At 38.8% G+C, this 10,814-nt stretch overlaps 1 pseudogene; it reads left to right on the top strand.

The window, feature by feature from the left end:
• The first annotated feature begins 256 nt into the window (after positions 1 to 256).
• LOC135573542 (forkhead box protein I2-like) lies at positions 257 to 1,728 on the top strand (annotated as a pseudogene).
• Positions 1,729 to 10,814: the final 9,086 nt, after the last annotated feature.

Genomic DNA, 10,814 nt, shown 5'->3' on the forward strand with positions numbered 1-10,814 from the left:
TCCAGGTTAACCTCTAAAACGGCATTAATGAGTTAGCCAGCATCTCCTCACCAGTATCTTTCATTGATGCACAGATTCGGTTAAGACAATTCGACTGAAGCGTGACAGAGAAGGGAGTCACCTCGAGATTGTTCTTCACAGGGGTTTTACCTGTCGACGCTCCAGGCGGAACGCTTAAATACGCCTCCTCCCCTTGGGTCTAGCCTTCAGTCCTCCGGGAGACTGACCGAAACAGACACTTTGGGAAAGGAACCGCATGTTGTTGATGATAGAAAAAGATACCAGGATTCGTACTCAAATAGAACGGATTATGAACGCTTTTGGACAGCAGCCATCCAACGCAGACTAGCCCCATTCAGCACCACAGCGCACAGGAGCTCCTGGATATGGCTGTACTGCGATAACTGCAGCATGTATCAGCACCAGCAAAACCTCCATCATGGTCACCACCCGCAGAGGCCGCCGGCGCATCCTCAAGCTACGGCCTCGGTGAGTACACCTTTGCCGACCACCAACCCGTACCTGTGGCTAAACGGACTGAGCATCGACTCGTCTCCATACCTGACGGGATTGAATGGAGCATCGTACATACAGTCTGGATACGGAGCGAACCAGCGGCAGTTCCTGCCCCTCCTACGGGGTTTGGTGGCGCTGACCTCGGATGGCTAGTCGATCTCCAGCCAGCAGGAACTCTTCAAGATGGTTCGACCTTCCTGTTTTACTCAGCGCTCATAGCCATGGCTATCCAGGGCGCCGGGGACAAGAGGTTGACGCTGAGTCACATCTATCAGTATGTGGCAGAGAATTTTCCGTTTTATAAGAAGAGCAAAGCAGGGTGGCAGAACTCAATCAGACACAACCTCTCACTGAATGACTGTTTTAAGAAAGCGTTGCCCGGGATGACGATGATCCTGGTAAGTTACAATACCTGTTGTATTTATTTCTTTATTTATTTATACCTGTAATTAACTCGTCATTATTTACACTTATTAAATTAAATGTTTGGAATGTCATTCCTTTGCCATTTGATTTCGGTAAGACGAGTCTGACAGAAGACTAGAACAGTCATGACCTTTGATATTCGTTACGAACTACATTGTCTGTTGTGTCCTGTCTTCATGTCTTCATAGGAAAGGGGAATTACTGGACATTGGACCAAACTGTGAGAAAATGTTCGATAACGGCAACTTCCGAAGAAAGAGAAAGAGACGAGCTGACTTGAACGGGGAGACACCAACAACACTGTTCTTCCGGTGAAATCCGAAGACACTGCCGCCCTGAAGCTCTCCGACACGGCCAGCATCATGAGTTCATCCCCCCTCAGCCCAGAACTCCCTGGTTCCTCCGAGCCCAAATCATCTCCGTCCCCGTCTGTGGAACACAGTCCCCGTTACAACAACTTTGTCTCCACTATGAACACGATGCTGGCGGGGAGTAACAACGGCTCTACCCGGAGTGGGGGCAGGGGACTTTGGTTCAGGAGGACATGTTATGGGGGATTTGTCGCCTTTACTTCACCCCGAGAGAACATGCCCGGACTTGGTTCATACTGCCCTCTCAAATCACGCCATTGAACACTGATACCACTCACCTCTCCACAGCTAATGTGAATGAACTACTACACATCAGCACAGAACAATCACAGGGAGGCCTGGGCCTCACCAACTTCTCCCAAACCACTTCAGTGTTAATCATTTGATATACAGCCGCGAAGGAACCGAGGTGTAAGGCAGGGCTATAAGCCTTGTCCTAATTATGTCAGATATATGTAGATAATATAATGCAACTCGTTACATTCTCGTATGAAGTACCAGTGAGTACATCAATAACCATGATTATTATTCATGTTACGCATTCCACAATAAGAACGTGTTGCAAGCAAATGTCTTAAATATACTTTCGATTGAATGTGAATTCAAAGTGGGTCGAAATACTACGTTCGACTTAGCATTTTTAAGAGCATAATTAGCACTAACTTTTGTTGTTTTTATGCCCAACTGGAGCCCTGGAATGGGTGTTGCCTCGAATAAAATATGTATCTCACTCTTTTCCTTTCACCTTATTTCTATTGGCCTTGGTAATCATGGATGACGTCACAGTGCCTTTCAGAAGAGCTTGTATTTTTTTTTAAATAGAACACTATTACTACTGCTACTGCAGACATGTGTTTTGTTATGTAGCCTAAATTAGTAGCCCCTTTTGGAGACCACTTTGTGTACTTTTTTTATTCTAGGAAGGAATTGTGTGTGTGTATATTTTATTTAAGCCTATTGTCAAACGTTTGGAATAAATGTAATATCTGAAATGATTGATTGTGTCATATTTTCTAGCGGACTTGTTTGTCAAAGTGAAGACGTCTCAGATTTATCCGCCATAATACTCAAGTTTGCAATAACCAGCGCTCTATTTCATTTTTTTATCACGCACGATTCCATTTATTATAAAAACTAAAATCTTTGAAATGATTAACGTAAATCTTAACTTATGGCTCCCAATTCTAACAGTTGATTATTTTTAGGTTACTTTACATAACATTGTAAGTTTACGTTGAAACACTAATGCGCCTGTGGATTTGATAGGCTACAGCTGTTAATGGTGTGGGAGAACATGTTCACTGACTCTTTACAACACCAAACAGTATTTATAATGGGACTGACAATTATTTACCAGAAGTATTTCAGGTTTAATCGAGGTTGGAATTAATCCTACACCCTGCCGTGTACTCTCCCTCCCTCCCTCCATTCCATCTACAAACTTTCCAGACAATCAGCCACAATCAGATATTCCATCTCAGACTCAAGCGAATACAGTTCCAGTAGGCTGCCATACAGTTGGTAAATTGATCAATGATATTTCATATTGAATGTACAAAGAAATTAACGTCCATTCACGTAATAGGCTACAAATAATGAAGGCCTCACCTTTTGCTGAAGTTTCCTCTGATCATTAGCTCATGTCTCCCTCAACTGTATGAAAACAGTAGTGACTGAGACATTTTCCAGCTTGTCACTTTGAATAAACCCAAATTGACGCTGAGATTCAAGACACATTTCTGCCCAGTTCAGAAGTTCAGCTACTGGTCTTATTTAAACGGTGTGTATGGATAGATGGACACTTGTGGAATTGAATTAGTTCACACCTGTTTTCAGTTTATTCAGCGGGGAAAGTTTCGTCACCACAGCATAAAACGCGGAGTGATTTTTTTAAACATCGTGTGAGAAATAAGAATGATAGATAGTTCGATGTTTTTCTTATGAGTTGTGAATCAACCTGGACGCGTTTCACTGAGCGATTCATGTCAGCGCAAAAATAGCATGTAACACCCATTGTTTGGTCATGTGCAGTTGTCCTGGCTATTATGGACAAAAACAAGATAAATACTGTCTCTGCTTGCTGTAGTGGTAATAATAACCAGAGAGAGAGAGCTTCATAGAAAAATGTTCAAGCATTAAACGGCTATCTTACTCAAGTCCGTATTTTTGAAACAATTTACGGTTACGCACGAAATCAAAGGAAGTAAAATTAAAGAGAACACCTCTTTAATTGGTGGATACCCAGTGCGCTCTGGCGCTCTGTTGTCTCGACTAAAGCTAAATTGACAAGAGGTTCGTGCCCTTAGCTGTGACAAATGGGCCCTGGCACAGCCAAGGGATCCCCTCCTCGCTCGGATGAAAACATTCGGTGACCCAGATCTGGGAACGCATTATATCACTCAGACCACATCTCCCCTCCTGTTGTCCATGAAGCATGGGCTTCCTATCTAACAAAGAGTATTTTTGTAAAACTCAAACGTTCTCACAGCGACAAGTTTTCAATTGAAAATCCTGTCTTTCACCAATGTTGTAATGTAGGCCTACTTCAGTAAAATAGAACATAGATGTCCTGTGTAATTACAACGTTATACATAACCCTGTAAAATAGCTAGAAAACTATAAACATGCAACAATTAATTGAAATAGTGATAAACTCATTGTAGGACCTATTTTATGTATGTGTCTATTGGTAGGCCTATGCTCTGCCATTAAAACTCCCTGACCACCCACTGGCACCATGTTCTATTCACACTTTAAGTCCAGGTTTGACTTGACACATTCAGGAGTAAATACACAAACAAATGAACATGACAATAAGTCAATTATTCCTCTAAACCAGACAGATCTGCCTCTCGGGGACCAGTGTTATGAGGCCGACATGTCAGCTAAAATACATATTCTTGGCTACTCTAGAAAATATCATATATATTTTTTTCAAATTCTCATCATTTATAAAAAATAAAATAAAAAATGATTACAAAGATGTCCTACAATCGTGCAAATACAGATGGCATTTCACACTCCATTCATAACATGTGCTCCCTGCTACACTTCCATGAAGTGGTGGTCAGGTAGTTTTCCATCTAGTCAATTATCAGAGATCTACCGTCTCCATCTCACGTCTCCGTCCTGATACGCTTCCACTACCTCTGCCCGAGGGGAATTTCACCTGGCCGGGCCTCATGAATATCAGTCACCTGGCAACCTGGGTGGTTCTCCCATACCTGATGCCTTCTTCAGGGCCCTCTGACCTGGCCTCCATACCCCCAGGGCTAGGGATCGGCCCAGGCCATGGTGGAGCGTCTCAGGTAGGGTGGCCCCAATCTCGATAGCCCAACCCCCCATAGAAGCCCCAAGCCCAGAGTCCTCAAACCCAACCCTGGTCTCCATAGAAAGCCCAGAGTCCCCAAACCCAACCCTGGTCCCAGAGTCCTCCCCAAACCCCAACCCAACCCTGGTCTCCATAGAAGCCCCAAACCCAACTCCCTGGTCCCCAGGGCCCCACCCCAACCCTGGTCCCCATAGAAACACAACCCCTGTCTCAAACACAACCCTGGTCCCCATAGAAGCCCCAAACCCGGCCCTGGTCCCCAAAAGCCCTGCTTCAAACCCCTGTCCCCATAGAAGCCCCAAACCCGGCCCTGGTCCCCATATAAGCCCAAACCCGCCCTGGTCCCCAAAAAGCCCAGGTGGGCCCAATAAAACCCTGAGGGGTCAACTGCCACCTTTCAAAAGGCAGGAGCCTCATAATTGATGGTGTTTGACCCAGGTTTGGGACGGGATTATTTTAAATCTTTAATCCCGTCAATTTCTCCTCTAGATGGACAGGACAGGAAGTATCCGTTTTTTAAGCTGGTCAGTGATATGGCAGAAGGTCCAGAAAAACCAGGCTGTGTGTGTGTGGCTGGGGAATGTTTGTCAGCAGGGTCAGGGAAAGCATTTCAAACATGAGGTCTTTAGAGAGAACCTCAGCTGTCCTTTCCTCGGCCCTGATATAAGGTTATCAGGTTGGGTGAGGGGAAAGAAGTGGACAACAATGTATTTGGTCAAAATACTACAGAAAAACATTACAGACCTGCTACCAGGTAACCTGATAAAACATTATAGACCTGGTACCAGGTAAACTACTGATATAACATTATAGACCTGGTACTGATATAACATTATAGACCTGGTACTGATAAAACATTATAGACCTGGTACCAGGTAAACTACTGATATAACATTATAGACCTGGTACCAGGTAAACTACTGATATAACATTATAGACCTGGTACTGATATAACATTATAGACCTGTACTGATAAACATTATAGACCTGGTACTGATATAACATTATATACCTGGTACTGATGTAACATTATAGACCTGCTACCAGGTGTCCTACTGATATAACCCTGGTAAAACTACTGATGTAACATTATAGACCTGGTACCAGGTAAACTACTGATATAACATTATAGACCTGGTACTGATATAACATTATAGACCTGGTACCAGGTAAACTACTGATGTAACATTATAGACCTGGTACCAGTAAACTACTGATATAACATTATAGACCTGGTACTGATATAACATTATAGACCTGGTACCAAGGAAACTACTGATATAACATTATAGACCTGGTACTGATATAACATTATAGACCTGGTACCAAGGAAACTACTGATATAACATTATAGACCTGGTACTGATATAACATTATAGACCTGGTACTGCTATAACATTATAGACCTGCTACCAGGTAAACGACTGATATAACATTATAGACCTGGTACTGATATAACATTATAGACCTGGTACTGATATAACATTATAGACCTGGTACTGATATAACATTATAGACCTGGTACTGATATAACATTATAGACCTGCTACCAGGTAAACTACTGATATAACATTATAGACCTGGTACTGATAAAACATTATAGACCTGGTACTGATAAACATTATAGACCTGGTACTGATGTAACATTATAGACCTGGTACTGATAAAACATTATAGACCTGTTACTGATATAACATTATAGACCTGGTACTGATAAATATTTTAGACCTGGTACTGATAAAACATTATAGACCTGGTACCAGGTAAACTACTGATAAAACATTATAGACCTGGTACTGATAAAACATTATAGACCTGGTACTGATATAACATTATAGACCTGGTACTGATATAACATTATAGACCTGGTACTGATATAACATTATAGACCTGGTACTGATATAACATTATAGACCTGGTACCTGGTAAACTATAAAACATTATAGACCTGGTACTGATATAACATTATAGACCTGGTACCAGGTAAACATTATAGACCTGGTACTGATATAACATTATAGACCTGGTACTGATATAACATTATAGACCTGGTACTGATATAACATTATAGACCTGGTACTGATATAACATTATAGACCTGGTACCAGGTAAACTATAACATTAAACTACTGATATAACATTATAGACCTGGTACTGATATAACATTATAGACCTGGTACTGATATAACATTATAGACCTGGTACAGACCTAACATTATAGACCTGGTACTGATAAACATTATAGACCTGGTACCAGGTAAACTACTGATATAACATTATAGACCTGGTACTCATATAATTAGTAGACATAAACTACTGATATAACATTATAGACCTGGTATAACATTATAGACCTGGTACTGATAAACATTATAGACCTGCTACCAGGTAAACTACAGATATAACATTATAGACCCGGTACTGATATAACATTATAGACCTGACTGATATAACATTATAGACCTGGTACTGATATAACATTATAGACCTGAATACTGATGTAACATTATATAGACCTGACCAGGTAAACTACTGATATAACATTAGACCTGGGATATAACATTATAGACCTGGTACTGATATAACATTATAGACCTGGTACTGATATAACATTATAGACCTGGTACATGTAACATTAAGACCTGGTATTAACATTATAGACCTGCTACCAGGTAAAAACATTATAGACCTGGAATGATATAACATTATAGACCTGGTACTGATATAACATTATAGACCTGTAAACATTATAGACTGATATAAACATTATAGACCTGGTACCAGGTAAACTACTGATATAACATTATAGACCTGGTACTGATATAACATTATAGACCTGGTACTGATAAAACATTATAGACCTGGTACTGATATAACATTATGGTACTGATATAACATTATAGACCTGGTACTGATATAACATTATAGACCTGGTACTGATATAACATTATAGACCTGGTACCAGGTAAACTACTGATAAAACATTATAGACCTGGTACTGATATAACATTATAGACCTGGTACCAGGAAACTACTGATAAACATTATAGACCTGGTAATATAACATTATAGACCTGGTACTGATATAACATTATAGACCTGGTACTGATATAACATTATAGACCTGGTACTGATATAACATTATAGACCTGGCATAAACATTATAGACCTGCTACCAGGTAAACTACTGATATAACATTATAGACCTGGTACTGATATAACATTATAGACCTGGTACTGATATAACATTATAGACCTGGTACTGATATAACATTATAGACCTGGTACTGATATAACATTATAGACCTGGTACGGATAAACATTATAGACCTGCTACCAGGTAAACTACTGATATAACATTATAGACCTGGTACTGATATACCATTATAGACCTGGTACCAGGTAAACTACTGATATAACATTATAGACCTGCTACTGATATAACATTATAGACCTGGTACTGATAAACATTATAGACCTGCTACCAGGTAAACTACTGATAAAACATTATAGACCTGGTACTGATATAACATTATAGACCTGGTACTGATATAACATTATAGACCTGGTACTGATATAACATTATAGACCTGGTACTGATATAACATTATAGACCTGGTACTGATATAACATTATAGACCTGTAAACTACTGATATAACATTATAGACCTGGTACTGATATAACATTATAGACCTGGTACTGATATAACATTATAGACCTGGTACTGATATAACATTATAGACCTGGTACTGATGTAACATTATAGACCTGGTACTGATGTAACATTATAGACCTGCTACCAGGTAAACTACTGATATAACATTATAGACCTGGTACTGATATAACATTATAGACCTGGTACTGATATAACATTATAGACCTGGTACTGATATAACATTATAGACCTGGTACTGATATAACATTATAGACCTGGTACCAGGTAAACTACTGATATAACATTATAGACCTGGTACTGATATAACATTATAGACCTGGTACTGATAAAACATTATAGACCTGGTACTGATATAACATTATAGACCTGGTACTGATATAACATTATAGACCTGGTACTGATATAACATTATAGACCTGGTACCAGGTAAACTACTGATAAAACATTATAGACCTGGTACTGATATAACATTATAGACCTGGTACCAAGGAAACTACTGATAAAACATTATAGACCTGGTACTGATATAACATTATAGACCTGGTACTGATATAACATTATAGACCTGGTACTGATATAACATTATAGACCTGGTACTGATATAACATTATAGACCTGGTACTGATGTAACATTATAGACCTGCTACCAGGTAAACTACTGATATAACATTATAGACCTGGTACTGATATAACATTATAGACCTGGTACTGATATAACATTATAGACCTGGTACTGATATAACATTATAGACCTGGTACTGATATAACATTATAGACCTGGTACGGATAAACATTATAGACCTGCTACCAGGTAAACTACTGATATAACATTATAGACCTGGTACTGATATACCATTATAGACCTGGTACCAGGTAAACTACTGATATAACATTATAGACCTGCTACTGATATAACATTATAGACCTGGTACTGATAAACATTATAGACCTGCTACCAGGTAAACTACTGATAAAACATTATAGACCTGGTACTGATATAACATTATAGACCTGGTACTGATATAACATTATAGACCTGGTACTGATATAACATTATAGACCTGACATTATAGACCTGGTACTGATATAACATTATAGACCTGGTACCAGAAAACATTATAGACCTACTGATATAACATTATAGACCTGGTACTGATATAACATTATAGACCTGGTACTGATATAACATTATAGACCTGGTACTGATATAACATTATAGACCTGGTACTGATGTAACATTATAGACCTGGTACTGATATAACATTATAGACCTGGTACCAGGTAAACTACTGATATAACATTATAGACCTGGTACTGATATAACATTATAGACCTGGTACTGATATAACATTATAGACCTGGTACTGATATAACATTATAGACCTGGTACTGATATAACATTATAGACCTGGTACTGATAAACATTATAGACCTGGTACTGATATAACATTAAACCTGGTACTGATATAACATTATAGACCTGGTACTGATATAACATTATAGACCTGCTACCAGGTAAACTACTGATATAACATTATAGACCTGGTACTGATATAACATTATAGACCTGGGTAAACTGATATAACATTATAGACCTGGTACTGATATAACATTATAGACCTGGTACTGATATAACATTATAGACCTGGTACTGATATAACATTATAGACCTGGTACTGATATAACATTATAGACCTGGTACTGATATAACATTATAGACCTGGTACCAGGTAAACTACTGATATAACATTATAGACCTGGTACTGATATAACATTATAGACCTGGTACTGATATAACATTATAGACCTGGTACTGATATAACATTATAGACCTGGTACTGATATAACATTATAGACCTGGTACTGATATAACATTATAGACCTGGTACCAAGTAAACTACTGATATAACATTATAGACCTGCTACTGATATAACATTATAGACCTGGTACTGATATAACATTATAGACCTGGTACTGATATAACATTATAGACCTGGTACCAGGTAAACTACTGATATAACATTATAGACCTGGTACTGATATAACATTATAGACCTGCTACCAGGTAAACTACTGATATAACATTATAGACCTGGTACTGATATAACATTATAGACCTGGTACTGATATAACATTATAGACCTGGTACTGATATAACATTATAGACCTGCTACTGATATAACATTATAGACCTGCTACCAAGTAAACTGCTGATAAACATTATAGACCTGCTACCAGGTAAACTACTGATATAACATTATAGACCTGGTACTGATATAACATTATAGACCTGGTACTGATATAACATTATAGACCTGGTACTGATATAACATTATAGACCTGGTACTGATATAACATTATAGACCTGGTACTGATAAACATTATAGACCTGGTACTGATATAACATTATAGACCTGGTACTGATATAACATTATAGACCTGGTACTGATATAACATTATAGACCTGGTACCAGGTAAACTACTGATATAAC

This window comes from Oncorhynchus nerka, linkage group LG10, assembly GCF_034236695.1.
Source record: "Oncorhynchus nerka isolate Pitt River linkage group LG10, Oner_Uvic_2.0, whole genome shotgun sequence".
Taxonomy (NCBI): Eukaryota; Metazoa; Chordata; class Actinopteri; order Salmoniformes; family Salmonidae; genus Oncorhynchus; species Oncorhynchus nerka.